The sequence below is a fragment of the Helianthus annuus genome, chromosome 2 (assembly GCF_002127325.2).
Source record: "Helianthus annuus cultivar XRQ/B chromosome 2, HanXRQr2.0-SUNRISE, whole genome shotgun sequence".
Classification (NCBI taxonomy): domain Eukaryota; kingdom Viridiplantae; phylum Streptophyta; class Magnoliopsida; order Asterales; family Asteraceae; genus Helianthus; species Helianthus annuus.
In genome coordinates this window covers 2083479-2095294 of record NC_035434.2, presented here as the reverse complement: position 1 = coordinate 2095294, position 11816 = coordinate 2083479, and the positions used below count along the sequence as shown (strand labels likewise).

Genomic DNA, 11816 nt, shown 5'->3' with positions numbered 1-11816 from the left:
CTTGACTACTTGAATGCCGGCCTTCTTAGGCACAACTTGGGTGGGACTCACCCAAGCACTATCCGAAATCGGATAAATAATTCCCGCATCCAACCATTTAATTACCTCTTTTTTAACTACCTCCCGTAGGTTCGGATTCAATCGCCTTTGAGCCTCTCGTGTCGGCTTCGCATCTTCAGTGGTAATGATTTTATGCATGACAATGGATGGACTAATTCCTTTAAGGTCGGCAATCGTCCATCCAATAGCTCCCTTGTTCTCTTTTAAAACCTCCATCAACGCTTGCTCTTGTGCCAACTCCAAATTAGAGGCAATAATGACCGGTAAAGTGTCATTATCCCCTAAAAACACATACTTCAAGTGGCTAGGCAAGTCTTTGAGCTCCAACTTTGGCGGTTCCTCCAATGATGGTTTCGTACCCGAATCAATCTCCACTGGTAGACCCTCGAACTGGTGGGTCCATGGTGGCCTACCTTCTTTCAACGCCATCGCATCTTGCGCTTCCTCTTCAACCCGGAGTGCATAAGCATGTACCTGTTCAGAAAAATCACACAGGCAAATATCCAAACCATCCTCCTCATACTCATGCGGGTTGCATCCGTCAACTATATCTGCCATGAAACACTCATCAACACCATTAGCATTAGAATTGTTAGTAAACACATTCAAACGCATTTTTCTATTTCCAAAAGCCATATCAACTGTACCAAATCTACAATCAATAATAGCATGTGCGGTGCTTAAAAACGGCCGACCCAAAATTATATTTTGTTGTTGCTTAGGGTCCGCCGATGAGTAATCCAAGACTAAAAAGTCAACCGGGTAATAAAACTCATCAATTTTGACAATTACGTTTTGGACCATACCCCGAGGTAACTTATGAGACAAATCGGCCAAAACAACCGTCGTCTCCACCCTTGCTAACGGACCAAAGTCATATTGGTCATATAAGCCCCCCGGTAAAATGCTAACTCCGGCTCCAAGATCTAGCAACGCCTTAGCCATTTGAAAATTTCCAACTTGTATATTAATCAATGGCGTGCCCGGATCTTGGAGCTTAGGAGGAAGCTCCCCATTTAAAACCGCACTCACTTGCCCGGTTAAATCCACCCGCTTAGGCACTTTCTTTTTGTTTTGCCTTTTTTGTGTACATAATTCTTTTAAGAATTTTGCATAAGCGGGGACTTGTTTTATTGCATCGAGAAGTGGGAGATTTATTTTCACTTGTTTAAACATGTCCCACATCTCCTCTTTTTGAGGACCTCTCGACACAATAAAATTTTTCTTTCCCGGGTCAAGTAAGGCCGATGGAAACGGGACTTGACTCGGTTCACCCTCAACTTTTTCATTCTTTTCGTTTTCACCCAAACCCGGTTTTTTAACAATTATTTCTTTTGGTTTAACCGGTGAAACTTCATCATCACTTTCATTACCCGTGATATCCTCAACTACCCCCTCAACCAATTCGGGTGACAAATTAGCTTTAAATTCTTTTCCACTCCTCAAAACACTAACATGATTAATATTAACATTACCTCGTGACGAACCATGTGAAGGGTTTACCTTAGTGTCGCTTGGAAGTTGACCCTTACCTTTCTTCAATTCTGCCACATCGGTTTCCAATTGACCCATTTGGGTTGTTAGTGATTGGATGCTTTTATCACGAACCTCATCCTTTTGCATTCGAACTTCATCGAGTTGGTTCCGTTTTTGCATCTCCATTTGCATGCTCTTTAGCATCTCCATCATCTCGTTTCCACCCGAAGACCCCCCTTGTTCTTGACCCCTTTGATATTGTTTTTGATAGCCTTGGTTATTTCCGCCTCGGTATCCACCTTGGTTATTGTAAGATTGGCGTGAACCAAAGTTACCTTGGCTACCTTGAATATCCGGGTTTGCTTGATTTGAAGGGTTCCCATATCGAAAATTCGGGTGGTTCCTCAACCCGGGGTGGTAGGTGTTAGAGTTCATGTTATTGTAATTCCTACCACCTCCTCCTTGACCTTGACCTTGAACCGCATGGACTTCTTCGTATTGCCCTTCCAACATCCCTTGGCAATTTTCAGCCGCATGACCTATTTCATTACACAAAGCACAAACATCATAAATCTGGTTAGTGGTTTGAACATTACCATCATCTATGGCGTGCACTTGAGGTCTGGCAATGGCCGGTCGGGCTCTTCTTGAGGCTTGAGCTTTCCTCTTTGATGTAGTTGCCATGCTTTCCAAGAACTCCCAATCATCGTTCTCATAATTTGTTCCAAAAGTCCCACCGGTAATAGACATCAAATCACGTGCATCTTCGGCACTCAATCCCTCATGAAAAGCATTCATTAACTCCCACAATTCAATTCCATGGTGAGGGCAATTCTTTATCATCATATTGAAGCGTTCAAACGCCTCGTGAAACATCTCACCATGTTGTTGTTGGAAGCTTCTGAACCCCTTTCTTGCATCGTTAGTCTTTTGGGCGGTGTAAAACTCATCCAAGAAAGTTTGTTACATCTCCCCCCATGTATATATGGATGCCGAAGGTAACGTGTAAAACCATTTCTTCGCCTTATCTTCCAAAGAAAATTGGAATAATACCAATTTGATATCGTCGGCCGAAAACCCTTGACTCCCAAGAGTGTTGCAAATCGAGTCATAAGCCTGTAAATGAAAGTAAGGCTCCTCCGTTGCCAACCCCTTGTACTTTGGTAAACTTTGCAAAGAGTTGGTCCTTACTTCAAATGTTCGCCCTTCATCATTATGAGGAATGACTACTGGTGAAGGGTTTTGAGTGATTACCGACCGAAAATGTGCTTCGATGCCCCTCACATTTTCTCTAAGGTGTCTCCTTGGTACACCAAACCTACCCCTTGGGCGAATAGGACCCATTGGCCTTGGTACATGCCCTTGTGGTGCATTTGGTTGTTGAAATTGCTGTTGCGGCATCGGTGGGCGTTGAATTTGCCTTTGGAATTGTTGAACATTAGGTTGTACATTTTGTGGCCGGACTTGTTGCAATGGGATAGGTTGTTGCATTGGTGGCCTTTGTGGTCTTGGCCGAATGTGTTGTGGTATGAGTTGTTGTTGAGGCATTCCACCAACACTTGCCATCCCTTGGGATTGACTTTGAACATACCCAAACTCCCCTTGATCACCATAACCTCCATAAAAATACCCATCCTCATCATACCCCTCAAAATCTTCAAATCCCTCATCATAACCATCTCCTTGAATTCCCGAAGTTTGCCCAAATGGGATGGTCGAATACGGAAAACCCGATTGTTGTGGTCTAAAGGATGAAGTAGTATGCACAATGGTTGAATTTGGTGCAATTGTGAAAGCGGATGATGATTGACCCGTAGTTGGGGGAAAGAAGTGGGATACTGGTGGGATTGTGGTGGATGGGTTGTAGGTGATGGCGGGTTCAGCTTGAGTGGTAATTGGTTGGGTGACATTGGATGGTGTGAATTCGGCGGTGGTATTAGGTAATGTGGTGTTTGGTGATGGTTGAGTGGAAGTAGGTATAAAGGATGAGGTCGTTTGACCCGTTGTAGGTGGAATTTGAGAATCAGCCATGATGTTTCTCGGTGTGATGGGTGAAGTGGGTGAACCAATGATCTTGTTTTCTCGTACTAAAACTCTGTTTTGTCTTAGCGTTCTTTCAATTTCCAGATCAAACGATAGCGGTGATGACCTGTGAGAGCCCCTAGTATGCATACACCTGAAGTACCTGCACACTAAAACACAACCAGCGTAAACCCGAAAATAACAAAACAAAACTATTAAACTAACACATGTTGCGCACTACTCCCCGGCAACGGCACCAAAATTTGACGTGATGTCGTGATCACTATCAAATTTAATCCCCAAAACAACTATAGTTAGTGGTAAGAGGGTATCGAACTCAGGGAGTATGTGGAAAGTATGTCGATTGTATAGCTTTGCACTTAAACTAAAATTAGACTAAAATGCAGAAATTAAAACTCAGTGATTTAGATTGTTGTTTTGGAAAACTAAATTAATAACTAAGAGCAAATTGAAATTGGTTGTTTAACAGATTAGGAAAACAATGACCATCTTAGGATTCAGTTTCTTTAAACAATTGTGTGTAATTCCAACTAGAAGGAGTTACATAGACATAACTCGTGTATAGGTAATTGTTGTGATAAAAGGGAACAAAGTACTCGGATTAGATAACGCGAGGTTGTTTCCCGATGACCAATTAATCAATAACCAACCTTAACCCTTCCCGTGATATCTCGATTGCAACGGCACCAAGAACGTACGATTGAGACTAGAAATTGCAATACCAATTAACACGCTACAAACAATTATGCATACACCATGATAAACAAGCAAACACAAGTTATCATTCTAGAAATTCAGAAATAAACACACGAGAGTTCAAAGGAAACCTGCACCTAAGATGATCACCGAAAGTTCTAGCCACTCATAGCTTGGTGAATCATCATAACAAGCAATTCAACGTTCATACAAATCAAAAACACAAACCGAATGTTAGGAAATGTTTAGAACCAAGCCTAGACAGCCAAAATCGCCCCCAAAGTGTTTCACAAACGTCCCATGATGAGAATAATGAAAAGACACCATAAAACTAACTTAAATGTGGCAGTTACACTTTTCCCGTCAGACACCACCGTAATTTACGGCTCCACCGTAAATTACGGTGGACAATAAAGTGTTACGGTGCTGCACTACTGATTTACGGTGGCCTCCAAATGCAATCCAGGTCCACCGTAAATTACGGTAGGACCGTAATTTACGGTGGTGGGCTGATATATCTTCTTTTGTTTCATCTCTTGTTCCACGCTCGACCCGTTCGTCTCTAAACCCTCCAAAGCTGCATTTAATCCATCTTTTAACTCCCGAACCGCACCTGAAACATAAGCAACAGTAGTTATCTAATTCAAGATAATTACACGATTAAGTGAAGGATTATTTCGTCTTTTAACATGATTAAGGGTTGTCCAACGGACCACCCGTCATACGCCGCTGGTACTTCCTATATATAAGTGTTTGTATGGTATTACATATCGTAGCGTTATTTGAATCATTTCAATTTAAGTTATATAACTTTTTGTACAAATAACATACTTTTCTTAAGACATTGATTTACAACAACTTATCTTATACAAATTCATTTTTACTTGGTTATTCAATTAACCTTACATTACTCTTTTACGTATCATCTACTTTACCATCACTTTTCGATTGATTTATAAAATAAGACATTTTACAAGGATCATGACTGACTTTTGTTGAACAACTCTTTCTAAACTTATAAGTCATGAATCCTATATTCACAAAACCTATGTATCTCACAGACATTTTTATGCTGACGTACCTATTTTTACACATGTTTCAGGTGCTGTCTTGACATGATTGTTGATACATGCTACATTTAGGATGGACTCGTGCCTTAGCAACTTTCAAACTTGGAAGATCATAGTTGTACTTATTTGATTGTATTAAAACAATGAGTTCATTTAATCAATAAAACAATATTTCTATTTCCATGTATTATGAAACAATGATTCTGTTACAACACTCCCCGACGTTTCCGCCACGTTTCATTGATCCACGTGGTTGGGGTGTGACAGAAAAGTTGGTATCAGAGCTCATGGTTATAGGAAAATAGGTTATTAGTAATGCTTTGACCTAGTCTATAACCTTCTTATGACCCTAACGCGAGTTTACTTGCGTTTAGTCATAAAACAATACTGTCACCTATCCTTAGGCGACAACCACAACAAGAACATAAATTTCAAAACCGCTTTGAAAACTAATCATATGTTCTAGGATGATTGATTACTAGGTTTTGAACCCTCTGTTATATGGTTTTGAACCCCTTTGAATTTTCAAAACCTCGTCAAAGTTTGGGTCTTATAGTGTGAACACGTGCAATCTGGAAGAGTGGATGCATGTACTCTGAGTTTTCTGTCTAAGGCTAGAGTGTTCGTACAAATCCACATAATCGGACCAGTCACTCTTACCTGGGAACTCTTGGGGGGAGTGTCCACTTATAGGCGAGCATGTCTTCGCGATACATTATTTTTGACCTATTTACTTTGATTAATCACCGGGGTCGTTTGTTGCTTTGTAGTAACAAACAAATGACCACTATCCTTGCTTTCATCAGATTTGTTTCATCTCATTCTTTTCGTCTAATTCTCTCACTCGTTTCCTCTCATGTTTCCTCTTTTAGAATACCTCCTCGGCGCGACAATCAGATGGCGAATGCCGAACTGGAGGAAATCATCGCGCAGCAAATGGCTGCTGCCTTCCCAAATCTTTATGCTCAAATGATTCAAGCCACCAACAACAACAATGCTCCATGCAATTTCAAGAATTTTAACTCGGCTAAACTGCTTAAGTTTAGTGGTTCTGAGGGAGCAACTGGGCTTCTTCAATGGTTCGAGAGCATTGGGAATACTTTCTGTCACGTTTAGTGTCCTGAAAATCGCAAGGTCGAGTTTTCTTCGAGTGTGTTTCAGAAGAGGGCTCTTACATGGTGGAACGGGGTTATGAGAGACCGCGGTGCTGAGGTTGCATTAGCACATACTTGGGCCGAGCTTAGGGCTCTTATGATGAAGGAATTCTGTCCTCGTCATGAGCTAAGGGCTCTAGAAAGGGAAATAGAATGATTTGAAGCAAGACAGTGGGGAACATCGAGCCTATACTGACCGCTATGAGGAATTGAGCTTGTTATGCCCTACTATGGTTACGCCTCTGGATAAGGCGATTGAGAAATACATTGATGGTCTTCCTGACGTAGTCCAGGATATCATCACTGGCAGCAACCCTACTACTGTCAGACAAGCCATTGAATTGGTTGCCACTCTGACTGAATCCCATATCAGGAAGCGCAAGCTGTTTCGGAAGGGCGACTTAAGACCATCTGACAAGACTGCTCATGTGGAACCAAAGGAAGAAAATGCTGAGATGTCCAAGAAGAAGAAGCGCAAAGCCTCTCAAAACTACGTTGTAACTGCTCAAGACAATCAGGTTGCACCAAACCAGCCAGCACAACCTCGCAAAAGACAAAACTATGTTGGTACCACACCTTTGTGCAACAAGTGCAACCGTCATCATCTAGAGCAACAGCAGTGTCACAAATGTACCCACTGTGGGCGGTTGGGACATTTGATCAATGTTTGTTATTATGCAAATCAAGCTGTTGCAAACCTTGCTGCTGTTCAAGCACGGTTCCCTCCGGGGTCATGTTATAACTATGGTGACCTTACCCACTACAGGAACAATTGCCCAAGACTTGTTAACATACCTCCAGCGCGTGGACGAGTGTTTAACATCAATGAAGCAAACATGAACAATGATGCAGCAGTGAACAATTAGTGGCTGATAAAGATTGAAGATGCGAAGATTCGACATTGAAGACTCGTCAACATTCGAGGGGGAGTTTGTTGGTGCATGCGTCTGTCGACTTCGTCTTTTATCGAGTCTTGTATAGAACTAGTTAGATCAGGGCACGAAAAACGAGAAAATGGATATTAGGGGTGATTCCACTTGAAATGACATCAGGTCATTTCAAGCAAAATAAAAAGTTTCTGATTCCGCTCGAGTTAATTTGTTTGATTTCGCTCGAAACAATGGTGTTGATTTCGCTTGAGACATGTTCAAGCGAAAACACACTGGCTATAAATATGTCATTTGGAGCGGAATCATGTAATAGTTTCCGGTTTGAGCCACGAAGTGCTGCCGAAGTGTCGACTCGCTGTAAAACGTCATTATTCAATAATATCGATAGTTAAAGTGTATACATTGCTGAATTGACCTCAGTTTGTCTGTTTCCGCCGTTCAAACTGAGAAAAACTCTTTTGATCGACTCGTTCGGGTCCGAAAACGATCCTACAGAAATGAGCAAGTGAATGATGGGGTATTTATAGGTGTAGTAGAACCCTTAAGATCGTTCCTCGAAATACGAGATTCAATCTCATCTGTACACCTCGAACCCGTTGTTTTAGAAAACCAGGGGAGCCTCCAAACCAGCCCATAGATACCCAAAAACCATTTGCAAAAACCAAGGAGCAGCTGGGTTTTCTTAAAAATGGTTTCTGCTGAACTAGGCATGGCTTACAGACTGTAAGCACACCCATACGGTCCGTAAGGACCCTGCAGACCAGCAATGTTTCAGTTTTGGCAGATTTGGTCCTTGTGCGCGTATGGTCGTGTTTTGGCACTTCTAACACCCGTCAATCCCATTTTTAAGCTCTATAAGGATGTTAAAGCATAGGGAGCATGAAATATGCTAAAAAATATGCCGGATGTCGGTTCACTTGGCCGTGCGATTGTGTTGTTCGGTTAATAACGACGGAAGTCGTAACGGACGCAAAAACGGTCCAAATTGCGCGACGAACGGATTTTTGACAAGCCAATCACTAAAACATAATATTTTAATGATTACATAAATTTTTGGATGTCCGGATGTATTCAGAACGTAAGTTATGCACGAAAATGCAAACTTATGCACTTTTTGACGCTTTTTGTCCCTGAATGAGCATAAAGTTTATTTTAGCACACTGAACCCCTCAAAGCCTATTTCTAAGCTATGTAAAGGATATTTAGGGTGTGTTTAACTTATGATCATGTTCCGGAATGTTCTTTATAGTTCAAATTGGCATACTTTCGCAGTTTGTCAATTTTAGTCCCTGTAAGCGAATAAACTTGATTTTGCCATACCAAAGCCTTCAAAACTTATTTCTAAGTTATGTAAAAGTTATTTAAGGTATGTTAAGCATAAATTAATGTTCCAGAGTATTTTTCGCGTTTAACTGATTAAGTTTACGCACCAGTTTGCGTGAAATTCTCTAGAAAGCAATAAAAGTCAAAACATGAAAAACATCAAACACAAACAAACAAACATTGGAATCAAATAACTTTATTTCATTGATAACTGAATTATTCACAATGATTACAAGCACAAATGTCACAAAGGACTAATCCCCCATTACAACGTTGCACATAACTTAGTACAATAATGCATTTAACTTAACCATTTTTTTTCGTAAATAAACATGTGTAGTTAAATTGATGCAAATAGCCTTCCTTGTAGGCTTCACCACATTTATCCTTGTTGTATGTTAAATCTTTCTACACATACTATATTCAGGCGCACTTGTATTTCTTCTAAGAAAGAGGCACCTATTAATTTCTTAGCTGACTTGTTGAAATGGAGATCTACCCTTAGACCAGCCACCATTTTGGTATTTGGATGGATAGGAGGAAAACATGCATGTGTGGATCTAACAGGGGTTTCCCCTCTTTTGGGCTTAGGAGTAGTGCATTCACGGTAGGTCAGGCTGCTATAAAGGCTGCTTCGGGCAAAGTGATCAAACACGAGAAAGCATGCCTTGACAACCAGCACGTGTTTATCCCATTTGCTTTTCGTACTTTTGGTTTCCTTGCGCCAGAGGCTGTGGACCTACTTAGTTGAGTTCAAAGGGTCATGCATAGTAATGTTATGACCCCGAGATCTATTGACGTAGATTTTAAAAGAATTAGTTTTGCTTTTCAAAAAGAGGTAGCGACGCAGCTTGTTGCCTGTTTACCATCTATCTCGGTGTAAATTCATAACAAATGGATGATTATGATTTGGAGTATATTATAAGAGAATATCATTTATGTATTGTCAAAGAACTATATATTGATTAAATATGTATTATTTTCTTTATTGCATGAGGATTCTACGATCATAATAGCAATAATATTTATTTGTGGACACAACACATATCTAATGATGGACAATCTTTATTACATAACGCTTCATTCGGGATGCAGCAGGACATTTCTTCTTTCCCAGCACAACAATACTTGAGTACATAACTGGTTTTAACACAACGCGGAATGCATTGTTATGGTGATGGAACCCCAAAGGGTTTGATGTTAATGGATTCATGTTTACCGCCTTAAAATTTGACATCAAGGATATGGATTAGGAAGTTAGTTTAAAAATTGTGACATGCGAAAATACTTTCATAAAGAGAACTTACCCTGGTACCAAATCATCAATACAAGAACTACCAGAAACTGTAATTTCATAAGTCTCGTCATTGTGCCTCGTGACTTTGAGATTGTATTAGTTCTTCCAATTATAAAGTTGAGGATGGTTATAATGGAGAAACAATTGGTATTTATATGCACATTTTAGTAGTGGGCCAATGGTTTATTTTACTCATTTGAACATTGTATATGATACTTTGGCAAACTCTTAACAAAGTCTTAACCAACTATTAGTTGTTTATTACGTGCGTCAAGCATGTACCATATAATTACAAATATATACATGTTCTATGATGTGTATATGCTTTCTACGAGTTGTGCACGCATATGGGTGTTCTATATCTTTTACGTATTTATTTGTACCACATGTATATCATTCTTATTTAGAATGAACAAACGTTGTACGTGCTACAAGTGTTATAATGTACAATAGGTGAATAATCTTTTATCATTGTAAATCATACCAGTTAAGTTGGTACTTAATAATGGATGGAGGTAAATATGATTGTTGCAAATTTTGTTTTTAAAGAATTAAAATGTGGTTGTATTATTTTAACATATCTTGTAACAAGAAAGTATATGATCGGAGTGGCGCGCTCCGGTCAAAGATAAGATTTATAAGCCCTATTTACCCTTAACAAATAGCTAGTGGTAGCAAGGGGTCGAACCACGAAGAGTATGTGGTTTGTGTGTGGATTCGATTGAATTATCAAAAGTGTCACAATATATGAAGCTTGCTAGAATAATTTTGTGTTTTTGTTTAATTGAAAGATATGATTTTAAACTAAATAAATTGATGAAAATGATTAACAACTACTAATTAACAATTGTAAGAAAATTGGTTACTAGAACGATAATAATAAAAAGGAATCACGCCCGGTTTCGGTAATTGTTAACCTAGGATTTCTACAAGTTTTAGTTTCAACTCAAATGCATTCGATTAACGGATTTAGTGTACCGTGACTTAGGTGCTACTAGCTATCAATGTCGGGAAGAACGGACAAAAAGACACTTTGTAATCAACACAAGTAAATCCTAACAACGATAATGAACAATTACATATCACCATTTCGCAAAGTCATAACTTTTAACATCGCTCGACAATTCACGAATTCGCAACAAATGTAATACTATTATCAAGAGTTTCAAAAACCAAATACAAATTGTCACTAAGTTGAAACAAGAACAATTCGAAACCCTAAAATTAACAACAACCTACACCAGGGTGAAACCGAGATGATTAGCCGCTCATGGTTGAAGAAGCTTGATCATCGGATGTTTGGAGCGTGAGTGAAGACATCTTGAAGCTTGATGGATGATTGAATGGTGAATGATGATGGGTTGGTGAAGGAGGATGGTGGTAGGATTGATGATTGATGATATGCAGAACTAGGGTTTGGGTGGATGAATTGATTGTGTAGAGGGATGTGATTCGGTTGTTATGGATGTTCCTGATGTTGGAGATGGAATGGTAGGTGATGGATAATGATTAGTGGCTCCAAGATGAAGTTTCAAACTCAAAATATTGTGTAACCCCCGAGTTCAATGCTCCAAGACCAATTAGAATCGAGATTAATCCCCAAATCACAAAAATTCGCGTTTCAGCAAATGGTTACCCGTCGCCGACGGTCCTCAACCCGTCGGCGACGGGCTATGGTTTCTTTCTTTTTCTCTGACGGGTTAAAGACCTGGATACGGGAACAAGTGGCCGACGGCCTTAACCGCAGGGCGTCGCTGACGGCTTGGGACCCGTCGGCGACGGGCTCTCAAACTCCGGTTTCTGATTT

At 40.1% G+C, this 11816-nt stretch overlaps 1 non-coding gene across 1 annotated transcript; it reads left to right on the top strand.

Moving 5' to 3' along the window:
- The first annotated feature begins 2350 nt into the window (after positions 1-2350).
- LOC118490040 lies at positions 2351-2456 on the top strand. Its single transcript, XR_004888048.1, has one exon. It is a non-coding gene; the product is annotated as a small nucleolar RNA R71 (small nucleolar RNA).
- The last annotated feature ends 9360 nt before the right edge of the window (positions 2457-11816 follow it).